Source organism: Ursus arctos, unplaced genomic scaffold (genome assembly GCF_023065955.2).
Source record: "Ursus arctos isolate Adak ecotype North America unplaced genomic scaffold, UrsArc2.0 scaffold_3, whole genome shotgun sequence".
NCBI lineage: Eukaryota > Metazoa > Chordata > Mammalia > Carnivora > Ursidae > Ursus > Ursus arctos.
In genome coordinates, this window is record NW_026622985.1 from 55,941,490 (window position 1) to 55,956,134 (window position 14,645).

General features: G+C 43.6%; 1 protein-coding gene and 1 long non-coding RNA gene across 2 annotated transcripts in view; both read right to left on the bottom strand.

The window, feature by feature from the left end:
- Positions 1–14,645, bottom strand: part of JAZF1 (JAZF zinc finger 1) — a 320,632-nt gene that overhangs the window by 213,612 nt on the left and 92,375 nt on the right. The window lies entirely within an intron of this gene.
- The window catches only part of LOC130542047 (uncharacterized), a 47,692-nt gene that overhangs the window by 18,914 nt on the left and 14,133 nt on the right, over positions 1–14,645 (bottom strand). Inside the window, exon 1 of the long non-coding RNA XR_008956325.1 lies at positions 1–14,645. This exon is cut by the window's right edge and continues 14,133 nt beyond it. This is a non-coding gene — a long non-coding RNA (uncharacterized LOC130542047).

A 14,645-nucleotide genomic window follows, 5' to 3' on the forward strand; every position in this document is an offset into this window, starting at 1 on the left:
CTGCTTCAAATACGTCTTCGGTTCTAAAATCTGCCAAGACGAAGACCTTCCGAGGAGATGCATGAAGGAGCACCTATTGCTTGCACAAACCGAGTCCCACTGCAGATATGGTGGAGACACTTCAAACACGGTTTGCACCCTAACCTCGCGTCTGTTACAGCTGCCCTGGAGCACCCTCTCAGCTCTTTCATTTCAGCGAGAAAGTGTGATAACGTTGTCAACCCAGGGTGTAAAACTGACTTGAAACAAACTGCTATAATCAACTTCCCCCAGACCAACTGAACTGTATGCTTGGGAGTATGTAATAAATAATTAATGCAATTAAAGAGATGGCATGAGCCCACTATAGAATTTAATCTGTTCAAGCCGAAGAATATAGTTCGTTTAAAATAATTGTTACCATATTTCCTTATGGATGTGACTATATGCAACTCCATGATTAAACAGCATAAAACAACTCCCAAAATCTGGTCTTCAATGCAAATTGGCATTGCTTCACCTTTGAGATAAATATCCCCAGACATACAAATTTTTGCATGTAACTTAAAAAAAAGCCTAGAAATAACTGTAGAAATGAGAAAATGAAAAAAAAAACAAAGAAAATATAAATCACTCTTCATTCAGTTCCCCTCCACCCTGCAGAAAACCTATGGGCAATGTTTTAGAAGCCAAGATATGAACACCGAACAGCAGCTGTCTGACAAAGTTGGAAGGGGTTAGGGGATCAGGGGAGGATGAACCTACATTACTTTGTACCATTTAAATTGTCTTATCACATGCGTGTATTACAATTTTAATTTTTTGAAACTAGTTTATATGCACATGCATACACCTCCCAGACTTTTCTCTGGGTACATATATTTTTTTAATGCTAAAATGGCAATTACACTGTGTGAATGACAGAAAGAAAATTATATTTAGGAAAAACAGACAACCTTTCTCACCTTGTTGCCCATGCCTTCCCAACCTCGGGGGAAAAGAAACTGTAGCTCTGCCCCAGTATGAAGATAGGATTGTTACAATTAGCATTATCTGTAGGTGTATGTGTGTCGGCGGGGAGGGGGGAATATGTGACCCACAATCTCTCTTTCACACAAAATCCAACACTGCTGTTTTCTAGATTCACTCACAGGGGTTAGAGAGGATCTGTTTGATCCCCTAAGTTTCTAAACGAGCAACCAGTGTCCACAGGCGTTATATACGCACAGCTTAGTCCTGCCAGAGCCTGGCTGGGGACCAGGTGTCCGGACCTCCCACCCTCCACCCCATCCCAGGGTGGCTGTTAGTTGGAGGGCTCTTCCATATATGCGGGTTCAGTTCTGAGATGGAGGGTCAGTCCTCAGAGGTGCCCCGCGGTGTGGTGACTTTGGGCTGCCCCACACCCACCCCTGTAACACAGCAATGCCCAACGTTTGCAAATCCAAGTCACGCAGTCTCCCCACCTGACTCTTTGAGCCTGAATCTTTGCATTTTGCTTTATTTTTCATTTTCAATCAAAGCAGTTTAGTTGGGCTCAGTCTCTTAATGGTTTTGCCTAAAGCGCTGCCCCCCCCCGCCCCGTGAACCATTTTACAAGGGGCACTGAAAACCACCACCGTCTACTCCCTTTTGAGGAACACCGAATCCTCACGCCTCGTCATGCTGAACAGACCTGTTTACGTCCCTGACTTCATGTCTGCATCATTCTCCCTGCCTGGCAACCCCAGGAGGGGTGACTGCTGGGCTGGGGCTGGTTTCAAAGGAACTAACCTGCCACGTTCAGAAGCCCCTGGATTTGTGATTTCTTCTTTGCCACAAAGGGAGAGCGGGTTCAGAGGCAACCTGGGTGTTCAAAGGGGTTGACAAGGTGCAACACATAATAAGATGAAATAATCACAATTAGAAAGAAATCGTAAATGCCAAATAAACTCAATCAACTAAGTTGGAAAAGATGCTCAAAAAGGATAGTTTTCTTCAGTTAAAAAGATCAGAGGTGAGGCTTTTCCCCTCCAATGTATTCTATCACTTTCTATGCTTCATAAAAATATAGCTAAGTAATGGTATTATACAAGAGTCACTGCAGAATTTCAAAGTGCCTCATGTTTACCTATGCAGTGCTATTTTTTTCAGGTTCTGGGAGAGGATGTTTAAATTATTTGGCCTAGATACATTACTTTGCCCCAGATAAGTTAACAAGTCAGTGTCACGATGTCAAAAGAAGGGCCATTAAATGTTAGTTCACTGGATGAGGCTCACTTGTGGCTAAATTTAGTAATTTTTCCCCCATGTTTTTTATTGCGGTAAAATACACAAAACATAAAATTGACCATCTTAACCATTTTTAAGCGTACAGTTTAGTGATACTAAAATACATTCATAACGCTGCACAAACATCTCCACCATCCAGCTCTAAGACTCTCTTCATCTTGTAAACTGAAACTCTATTCCCATTAAACAATAACCCCCTATTCCCCCCAGCCCCTGGAAACTGCCATTCTACTTTAGGTCTTGGAGTAATTTTTCTTTCAAAGGAATAATTCCAAAGTTTGTAGGGCTTAAAAAGGGACTGGACTTAAAAAAAAAAAAAAGAAATGGAAATACATACATGGTATATAGACACCTGTATACACACACAAAGAGAGATTTCTAGCCTGTGGAATAAGCTCCATATTTGTATGGACTACAAAAGATTCCTGGCTTATTAAATAATAAATATGTTAGAAGAAATGACTAGGTAAGCTACTGTTCAGCAATCGGGCGCTTATAAAAGAATACTTAGATAATTCCTGTTATCTTTCTATTATGCATACTATTTCCTATTAATGAGGACGTCGTCCACCTCGCGCACTGTGTGAAATTACTTACTTTACAGCTGCTACTGAACTGACATTATTATAAATGGCGGCGTTTTTGGACAAAGGCTTCCACTCACTGGTGTATCCACTGTGAGTCCCACGGGCCCAGAATGACTTTTTAATGACTGGTTCAAGTGTTTTTAAGAAACAATACTACCAAACAATACTTATTTAATAACAATACTGCCATACGACAACATCTATCCCTGAAGTTTGATTTGAAACGTTTGATTTGAAAAGAAATCAAACGTGAAGGGATAATGTGACCCTGGAAATAAAATCTGCTTTTAAAGAACTCTTCTCAGAAACCAGGCAGGGAGGAGAGAGGGTTAAGAGCATACAGCCTTTGGAGCCGGGCAGATCTGGGTTCAAATCCTGACACCCCAGACTTGTGGCCTGGCAAATCATGGACTCTCCCCAAGCCTGTGTGTCCTCAGGTGTCAAGTGAGCATCTGTGGAGGAATGAGTATTTGAAATGACAAATGTAAAGCTCTCACTTGGTAAATAACTTCTCTTATCACCGTAACCCAGCATCTCAGGCAGTAACAGAAACGGGGACTTCTCCCTCACAGAACCTTCTGCTCCACAGAAGCTCATTTATTTACTCACAGTAAGTCACACAACTGAGCTGTCCCAAGAATATAAAAATTATTGGTTAAATAAATGAGAAAACAATTTAAAAATACATACATAGAGAAAGTCAAAATCTTAACCTACCTTCCCATCCCGTCTCCCCCTTATTGATTTGGCAGGTGTTCTTCTCGATTTTTTCTATGCACCAATAAATGTATGTTATAGTTGGCTGGTTTTTTTCCTCTCAAACAGAATTATGCCATCCATACTGTTCTGTAAATGAATTTACTCAATAATATAGAACAGACAATATCGTTCCTTTTAATGGCTTCCTATAGTGAGGATACTCTATTTTACCACTCCCCGTATTCATTGATATCTTGGGGAATCCAATTTTTTTTTTTTTTTTTTGCTGTTAAACAAAAGTTGAGCTAAGTGGTCTTGCTAAGTACTTGACTGATTTGAAACTTAATTTGATACTAGCTATCCTGAGCACGGTGACATCAGACCATAAATAAGGTCACGATAACATAACGGGACGGCTGAGAGATAGAGAACTTCCACTGGCATTTGGAGCTTTTTTTTCCTCTTTGACTCAAAATGGATCCATTGCAGAGGAATGCCTTCTCCCTATACTCAGTGCAGAGACAAAGCTCACGTGCTTAAACGTACATGTTTAGGATTCTAGACTTGGTTTAACTCAAATGGCCTTGATTGGATGGGGTCCCTCCGCAGTATTAAAACTGCTCTAATTGCATTCTTCAAGCCAGCTGAAGGCTGACAGCTTCCGCTCCGGGCTCATTATCAGAGCACTTCAAGAGGCTCCATTATGAGCAGAGCACCTGGTCCAAATTTATTTCAACGGCCCAGGGCAAAATGGGAAGGTGCTTAATGTTCAACCACAATGGTGACATTTTTATGAGATATCCAAAGTTCAGAAACAAATAAATGAAAGGTTTGAAAGGAGCACGAACAGAAACTGTGACAATAAAAATTCAACATTAATATATCAATTTTAAACCATATACCACCCATACACTTGGGGTAAGGCCAAAGGTTCAACACAGGCTCAACAGAAAGAAAAAGAAGAAAAGCCAATACCCAACTCCTCCCATGACAGGCTTCACTAAAAAGACTGATTGTAGGTTTAATTTAAGGACTTCAGAATGAGATTCGGATTCTGAATTCTGGTTAGGATAATAATCACGTTGTCTATCTGCGCCGACATCAGAATGAATGGAAATTCAGCCAGAAGTGAGTGTTCATTCTAAATGTATTATGTCCATACCTTTTCTCTGATTTGCTTACACAATTGCTGTGTTTCTCCATTTTAAAAATTCCCTTTTGGAAACGAATAAGTTAACGATTCCTTACACAGATGTTTCCAGAAGAAAACACTGTGCAAATATGTATTTAGAAACTTTTTAATGTATCACAGGAAAAATTTCCCAGGTAGATCACGGCAGGTCCAAAGCAAACATGGCATCCTATTGAAAAAATCTGTATCTACAGACTTCTTGTCAAGTGGGATTTTGCTCTCTGCGGCTGAGGACTTGCAGAGGACTTGGTATGCAGACGACAACCAGTTTTAAAGCCCCAAAACCCAGCTGCACAGCATTAGTGAGCTCTACCCTCCACTAAGAATCTGTTTAAAGAAATGTTTAAAATAAATATTTGTATTCTTTTACTAAACACAACAATAACACTCATTTTGGAATGCAAGAAAATGATGAATGAAAAATTATAACACTGGCATTTTACAATGGGAATGCTGACTTAACTAGAACTATACGGATTTACTAAATGTTTAGTCTCTTAAAAGAAAAAGAGGAGGGAAAAAAAGACAGAACGAGGAGGATAATTAATCAAAACTGCTCTTGGAAATGTTTCTCAGCTATTAGATGCTTTTGGTATTGTAATTTTATCTTTCTCAAGCATTTTCCTTATTAAGCCAACCATACAGATGTGCAAACATTAATTGGCCAGCCTGTAAAGGCTTTAATTATTTTACTGATTTAAAAAGGCAATTAGGCAGCACCTATTTTTCACATATCGATTGTTTCTACCCCGGGTTTTAGACCTGAATGCATGAATCATCGGGCAACTAAAATAACCACAGGCTGCTATTTGAGCCTTTTTTTTTTTTTCAACAAATGAATAAATGCACTTGAAATTAATTACCTGATAGAATCACTCTAACTACAAAAAAAAAAAAAAAAGGCAAAATTCCTTTAGGATAAATTCTGTCTGTAAGCCTCCAAGCAAAGCGGCCGCTTATGCAACTGCCTGCAGGCCCTCCGGTGTTAGGTTTGGGAATTTGGGAGCTTAGAAAAATCTTCATCTGGGTGTTCAATAATGGGGTGTTTCGTTTAGTGCTGATTTAGCCTGGCGTGTGCCTTTCCTGTGTTCCACTGTCTCCTTTGAAACTACTTCACGGGGTGGAGCTCTGGGAGCCCACGGGGAATTTCCAAGTTCACCATGGAAACTGAACAGTCCTTTGGATCATGCACATCAGGGTCCCGGTTTGTCCTTCACTTTGACCTCTCCCATTATCCTCTCCATCTTCTATCTAGTTAAGACCCTCTTTATAAAATAGATCAAAAGAAGTGAGACTGCAGGACGGCTGTTCATGATGGTCCTCACGAGGCTAACATTCCCAGCCTTTCCCATCTTTCTGGGACAGCAGGACACGTAGGGGTCTAGAAAGCCTCCACAAGATGTTGTGTCCGCTGAAAAAAACCTGAGAACGCTGCCACGGAACAGATGGTTTTCTAGCTTTTGGACAACGTCTCGGCTCTACTTGAGGAGGTCGCCGGGATGATGATAATGACTACTTATGGGCAGAGCGATGTGGTGGAAAGAGACCTAGATTCAGGTGAGAAGACTTGGCTGGACTCAAGCACTAGATGACGTTATCAGCTGTACAACTGTACGCTCTAAGCCTTTCTGGCTTCTGTGTCTCCATCTGTAAAATGGGGATAATTATGCCTGCCTTCCCTGTCACAGAGAACCGCCGGGACCATCACACACAAAGATGCTTCGTAAAATGGAAGCTAGTACTACAAACATTGTCATTATTTGCACAGAGCCACTTCCTTCATTCAATCACCTGCACTGCCCTCTTGTGGTGAGAAAGCTGCAATGCTACTCAAAAGGCAAAGTTATTTCGTGACCCAAAGATTGTTAAGATTCTATGACTGCCAGATTACTTTTTCGCAACTAACTCTTGATTGTGAGGCTAATGGAGAAAGCGACACTTGACGTGGAATATAAAGTGTAAAGGATCTACTTGGGTTTTTTTTTTTTTTAACCTAGATGTCGTAACAGAGCCTGAATTTCCGCGACAGAACGGAGAGAGTTAAAGGAAAGAATCCTAAATTTATGAACAGCAAATCCAGACACAGTGCTCCTACCCATTTTTTTGGAACCATTAGACAATGATGTAAAAAACTGTGGAAAGTGTAAAGCACTGAACAAGAAGAGAACTTGCTGCAGAAGATCAGCTGAGCACTGGTGGGAAGTCTTGCCCTCCTCCGTACCTTGAACATAGATATCCACGCCAGTGGAATTACTCGCAAATTACAGGACCAAAATGTCACACCCAGATTTGCCTGGACTCTAGAACGAGAAAAATAGACTTTTCAAACTAGTGGGGACCCAAGATACCATGTCATTCCACTTCCTTTCTTTAGAGTTAAGGAACCTAAGATCCAGATAAGTTAAAAAACCTGCCTAACTTGGACTGAGGCTGAATCCCACCACAGCACAGCAGGCAGCCGCCAGCTTCCACGTTTATCACCGCTTCATTCACAGCTCAAAATACACTTTCAGGGGTGCCTGGGTGCCTCAGTCGGTTAAGCAGCTGCCTTCGGCTCAGGTCATGATCCCAGGGTCCTGGGATCGAGTCCCGCATTGGGCTCCCCGCTCAGCTGGGAGTCTGCTGCTGGCAGTCTCTGTCTGCTGCTCCCCCTGCTTGTGCTCGCTCGCTCTGTCAAATGAGTAAATAAAATCTTTAAAAAAGAATACACCTTCATTCCCATTTCTGTGTGACACCACTACACAGCAATGAGAAATACTGAAAAATATTGAAAAAATTAAGCCAAAGGGAGCAAAATCAAATATCAATATTACCACTTAAAAGAATTCATTACATGAAATCATGGAAGTAGCAAACCTCCACACAAAAACTGCCTGAGAGTTCATCTGTGGGTTAGCAAATATTAAAATAACACCAACGACGACAGTCAGTTCACAAGCAAATCAATAAATGCCCGTGGATGGATTCAGTAAGCACTCAAGAACCTGGCTCCTCAAGAAAAGGTTTAATAAAGAAATATTTAATTATACTCCCTATGCAGCAGGCCCCATTTTAAATGCTTTGCTCCTTATAATCTCATCATAACACCCAGCATGCAGTTAACAACCTTTACTAACTACAGCATCAGTTTACAAACCACAGTGAGCACCACAGATCAGAGAGATGACCGATTAATGAGGGGGAAGATGTCAAGAAGAAATGGTGAGCGAGCTGGTAATTGGGGGGAAAGTCAAGAAAGCCCTGTGGAGAAAGGCATAGGGAGAAGTAACTAGAAGTGCTAAAGGATGCTTTGCATTCCTTTGACCTCAAGGCAGCTGAGAACAACAGCTGGAATGTGACCAAGTTAAGGTTTTGGGGACAGATTAAGCTGAGGGTCCCCTCTCTTCAGTAAGCCTAGACCAGAGTGCTCCCCGCCATGAGAATGGCTCTACGAGAGAAGAAGCGTGCAGATAAATAGTATCTGGACAGAGCGAGCTTGTCCAGCTCCAGCTTGAAGGAAGGTCAGGGAAGAAGTTTGGGAGGGGTCTCCACCTGCAGAGGATGAGCCTGAGGGGAAGAACCAACAGCTTCTGGCTGCCGGAAGCTTGCGAGGTTTGGGCATAACCAATACCAACAAGGCAAGTCACTGCCATACCCACTAGCTTGTTCGACCCCTCCGCACTGGCCTGGGGGGGGTTGGCATTAGGGACTAAGAAGGGACCCGGGTCTGGAGAATGCAGTGCCCGCGCTCCTGGGTCAGCTGGTGGGGCCTGGAGCACTGTGGTGGCCTCTGCTCTACCCCCAAGCCTCGGTCAGGAGCCTGACCCCGCCCGGAGAGGGAGGTGGCATAACCCCAGGCCTGACCTGTCACAGAATCAGTGACAAGCAGGAACTTAGTAAAACGTAAAGGTCACAGAGCGTGAGGTACTCAAAGCCTCGTGGAGATTCAACATGGATTTATAGTTTGTCTTTCCTTCTTCCCAAATAGGAAAAAAAAAAAGTTTAACACAGACTGAACTTTCTGTACTTCTATGTATTTACATATTATCACATTCTTACAATGACAAAACTCTGCACTCTTGTACTTTCCTAACAAGATCAATACCGTAAAGCTCCTATTAATCCACATACCGGCTGCTAACAAAGTTCAATTCGTGTTTACTGAATAAACCAAAGACTAAAGGTAATATCACGGGGGTTCGACAAGTCGATCTCAAAAATTACCTTCAACCTAGGGGCGCCTGGGTGGCTCAGTGGGTTAAGCATCTGTCTTCAGCTCAGGCCATGATCTTGGGGTCCTGGGATCGAGCCCTCTGTTGGGATCCCCACTCAGTGGGGAGTCTGCTTCTCCCTCTCCTCTGCCCCTCCCCCCCAACTCATGCTCTTTCTCCCTCCCAAATAAATAAAACCTTTAAAAAAATTTTTTTTAATTACCTTCACCCTAAAAATGGTACATTCTGAGATAGCAGATATGTTTATTATTCACAAGTCCCTATGATATTTTAGAAAACAATATGTTTATAATTATGAAAAAGCATAGGGACACTTACAACTTTTAAGGACCGCTAAAGCATTCTTTAGGTCTCTGACAATATGAAGTGAGAGGTGGAACTTTTTCAGAAAAAGCATGCCACTGGACCGCCTCCTTCCCAACAAAGCACGTGTGGCTACGCGCGGGAGGGCGGCAGACGTCAGTGCCCTTCGCCACCCTTGGACTTCGGGCTTCTCCACAATTTTCAGCTGCACCAGCCAGCATTCCTCATCGAAGTCCTCTCTTCTATGCTTCCCATCTGTCTTAGTCCATCTGGGCCACTCTAACAAAATACCATACTGGGTGACTTAGGAACATCAGAAATGTATTCCTCACCGCCTGGAGGCTGGGAAGCCCAAGATCAAGGCGCCAACAGGTTTGGGGTCTGGTGAGAGCCCACTTCCTGGCTCCTAGCTGGCACCTCGCAGGGCAACAGGGAGCTCTGTGGGCCTCTCGGAAGGGCACTCATCTACTCATCTCACTTAGACGCTCCCCCCTTATCACCTAATCACCTCCCAGAGGTCCCACCTCCTAACATCATCCTGCGGGGGGGTTAGGATTTCAACATATGAATTGGGTGGGGGGGGGACACAAATATTCAGACCACAGCACCATTAACCCCCCACCTCTGGCCACTGTTTTGTTCTCATGTAGACTCCCCTGCCTTGGTCCAACCTTGGACTGTCCTTGTCCTCGAGGATCTTCCTGTGCACTGCTCCCATTCCACACATCCCTTCCTCTCCTGTAGTGTTAGTATCTGTGTGATAACGGCTCTCACATCTTTCCCTAGCTTCAACTGCCCATCCGGTGTGTGTACATGGTGACTCCCCAGGCTGCAGGAGGTTCGAAACCGTCGGCATCACCTGCTCCCCTGCACCTGGCTGCCAGCTCTGATCGTCCCTGGTGAAAAGCACGGCTGGCCACCCATCAGGGCCTTACCTGTCACTGCCCATCCATCGCCGAGGATCGCTGGCATCCATGCCATATCCCGGCCACGGCCACTATGACCAGGGCTTTGGCTCCAGTGCTCCCAGATCTACTGCACGCTCTATACGGCAGCCAGGGCCAGCTTCCCAGATGCTAACCTGATCCCCTTAGCCTGGCTCAAAACCCTCCAATGCTTTCTCACAGCTCTTAAGAAAGTCAAATCTCCTTAAACTCTGCTCAAAGGCCCTTCCAGTCCTGACTATTGCTGGGGGTTCCAGCCTTTCCCCAAATTAAATACTTTTTTTTACCTACTTTGCATCTGCTGTACTCCCAGATTAAAATGCTTTCCCTTATCCGGTCCTCTGCCCCCACGCCTGCCCTTCAATCCCTTCCCACCTGGCCAATGTCAACCCCTCCTGCAGCTTTTTAGTTTGGGAGAAGTTTTGCCTGAAGCCCTAAATCTACATCAAGTGCCCCTTGTAGATGCTCCCTTTGGGTCACATCACACCCCTCAGTGTTCCCCTGTGCCAGGTGGGTAATCTCCCCATTTACTTCTTAGTACCCCCACCTCACTTGTTTAGGCTCTAACTTCTTCAAGGCTGTCTTGCTCACATCACGCCCCTGGAACATAGCACATGGTTTGCTTATCACGTGAACAGTGCACGACCAATCTTGACTGATGAAGTAATGAGTAATTATTCCTATTTCGCTCATGAGTACTTGATCTCTGAGTTGTTCACGCAAAATGGTAACGCCCTGAGCTTCAGGATGGGACAGACCTGGGTTTCCATCCTAGCTCCGCAACTCACAAGTTATGTGATCTTGGAAAGCGTAAGAAAGCCTCGCAAAGCCCGGCACGCAAGCCTGCAGAGGCAGAGTGAGCCACCTGCTTCATAGGGCTGTTGTGCGGATTTAAATACCTATCACCTAAAGCCCCAAGTGCGGCCTATTACGTTGTTCCCAAAACTCAGTGCTACAAACTTGTTTATCACTGTATCAATTAACGCTATTGCTGCCTTAACCTTTAGGCCACCAGGGCCTTTATGTGAAGTTCTTTATGTGAGCAGCAGTTCCAAGAAATCAGGCGTGCCCCCTGGCCTAGCACATTCATTCAGGACCCTGCATTATTACTCAAGCAAACTGGTAATTCTCACAACGCCTGTCAGCCTAGGAATGACAGGTACTGCTTCTGCATCTTACGTGCTATGGTAGTGGGACTAACAATACAAGGAAAATGGTTTGTTCCTTCCCAGGACGACTGAATGAGAGCAGAATTATGAGCATCTTCTGGAAAACAGATCGGGCGCTACACGCAGTGCTGAAACACGCGTCTTGCAAGCACCGCACACACTGCAACCCTCTGGGCCGCCTGCTCCTGACTCCGGAAGCGCCCCCTGCTGCTCGGGGCTGCAAGGACTTTACGTCCTTGGGATGGCGAGTTACTGATGCCTTAAAGGGCTTATCCTGTTTTCCAAGGGAAGCAGAGGAGCGAGAGAGGAATGGAGAAAGGAAAGGCGGGAAGAAGAGGGAGGAAGGGAAGGAGAATGGGGAAGAGAAGGAAGGGAGGAAGAAAACCCAAAACTTGCCCATCGTTGTGAATTTAAGAGTCTTGTTTTACTGATTTTATGGCACAACCAAGTCTTTCTATCCACCCCACTCCCCTGAAAGACAAAACAAATTAACAACCAATAAAGCCCTTTTTGGTCAGGTCAACTAGTGGCTTTGGAACCGGTCACAAAGTTCTGTAAGACGACTTTCTAAATTAGAACTCTTAAGCTGTCCAACAAGTCAAGTACATTGCGGCAGCTAAACACCCACTTCAAAAGTTCGGATTCTGACCACAGTCTCCCATCCAACCGCCCCCAAATTCCAACAGAGTTAATTCTGGCTTCCTGGCCTGCGCTCACAACTGAAGAGAAGTACGGCATGCTAACAGCCTGAAGGGCTCCTTTGGTCCCTCCCTGACATGACCTAAGAAATCCTGAACTTCTGGGGCGCCTGGTGGGGGGGGGGGGGCAGGTTAAACATCCGACTCCTGGTTCGTGTCATGATCTCAGGGTCGGGCTTTGCACTCAGCACAGAGCTTGCTTGAGATTCTCTCTCCCTCTCCCTAGGCCCTTCCTGCTCGTGCTCCCTCTCTCTCTCTGTCTCTCTCTCTCTCAAATAAATACATAAATAATCTTAAAAAAAAAATCCTGAGCTCCTGAGGGTAAGCCCACGCCCCAAGATCCTGCAAACGCATCACCATGCAATCGCCATGCCTCGGGGTGGAAAAGGCTGACCTTGGCCCAGGTCTTGGCACCTTCCTCTCACCTCAAAACAAGAGAAAACGCATGTTCTAATTCAGAAGGGATGTTTGTCATCTTACCCAAGGTGATGCACTTCATACTACACCTTCCAAGGCTCGCTCACAATTCAAGCTTTGTCCTAGAACTCTCATTGATTTTGACCTAAACTATGACTTTACATGGCTAACTGGCATAAAATCCCAAAGACATTAATACTGAGTAATTATTAAATGTCTTCTGATATGCATCATAACCATGTTTGAAATATTCCTTTCCTGGTTTAAAATAAATGATCCAACACCTAAGTATAAGTTTTCTCCTTAGGAAAAAAAAAAACTGAACAAAATGAGCAGTAAGAAATCCTCTGTTATTTAGATATTTTCTCTTTAAAGAATATAAAACTTGAAATTTTTAGATGCAGTTTAGGTCTTCATAAACCTATAAATAGGTAAGTGGAACACTTAAACCTATCCCTTTATATATCTCCGTCCCCCAGGACTAAGATCTCATATTCAAAGTGTCATCCCGAGTGATTTTTTATGACCATGTTATAAACCCCTCCAAAAACAGGGTTTACAATGGAAGTGTTGACATCATGTTAACTATTGCTCTGCAAACAGAGCCCGGTAATCAAGGCACAGTACATTTATGAGGCAGGTAAAAGTCTGTACCCGTTAATCACAGAGCCATATTGACAGACTCCAAGTTTGAGGTCCAGCAAAATTAATGTAATCCATTTCTTGCATCATGGAGACCAAGCAGAAAATTTGTAGGCATTTTTATAATTGTAAGGCTGTGACATTTTTACAGAAATCAGGGCAGCAGCCCTACTGAAACACTGCACTGTATTTCCACCTGCTACGGTCAGTGTTTGCACATCTGCAGACTCATAGAGAAGAGTTCTTTTTCCCATAGATAATTCATGAGAATGACATGCATTTGCACAAACATGGCCTTTAATGTGGGGCCATTACAGTCATGAACTCTACGCGGCCATGCGCCTACCCTGCACTGAGGCCACACCACATTGTGATTAATTACCAAAGGAATATTCTACTCCTAAATTATAATTCAACATTCCTATATAAAACAATCTAAAATGTCAGCACCCCGTCTTTATGACATCATGCCATCCCAATAATTCTGTTTTACAAGTAAATTCCTATTATACATTAATAAGGGCTGTTAGTGGCTAAACATCTTGCCTCCCCAGTAATGACTCGGAGGAAGGCAATTAGGGAAGCCAGGTGCAGCTGAGCTGGGTGCTCATAAAAGTTTTTAAATTTTACTATTTCCGTTTGATTTGGGGGGAGTGCATTCCAATCTGCCCAAATTAAGGAGGAAGCTACGGACATGCTTTCGGCTGTTGTGTTCTGACCATTACGGATAACTCCCTTTAATATTTCTTTGCTTCTTAGAGGCCGATGACCGGAGCAGTTCAGGTTCCACACAGAGCATCAGTATTTCACAGCCTGTCAGAGCGGTTACACGCGCACACACGCGGTCCCCAGGTAACAGAGCAGCGCCTTCCTTTAAGACTTTCTGGGGCAGCCCTATGTAGTAAAATTGATGCATGAAAGAAAGAACTTTACTCACTTTGTTAACATGTTTTTGTTGTAATTAGCTTGGGTCAGTGAAGGAGACATCAAATTAAAGTTTTATGTCATAATAGGAGCGATGATTTTCCCATTACAAGAAAATCAATTTCCTTCTACAAACTACAAACACTACATAAAAGAATTAATAAGTGTAAAGACTTAACACATCTGAAGCCAGAGAAAAGGTTACCTCTGATGATGACAACTATCCTTAGAAGTGGAATTTTAAAGAGTTAACAACTTACCCGCAATCCTATTATAAGGGTGATGGGACCTGGGAAATGTGCCTAACAGGGTGATATGCAGAAAACACGGATTCCATCGTCTAACCTTTTATGGTTTTCTTCTATTTACTCTGTAATTCACAGTAGTCAGTTTGATTTAATTCACTTTTTAAAAATACTTGAATGTTATAAATTAATGATCAGATTGACGATAGTAACTACACCAGCTGTGCTAATCCAAAGGATTCAACATTATCCTGAAAAGCTGCACAAACCCTGTTACTGACAATGAGACAGGGTCTCGCTTTGATTTCAAGAACACACTAGTCAGAACCATCCTAGGAAGCAAACTTGGAGGGATGACTTGGTCCAA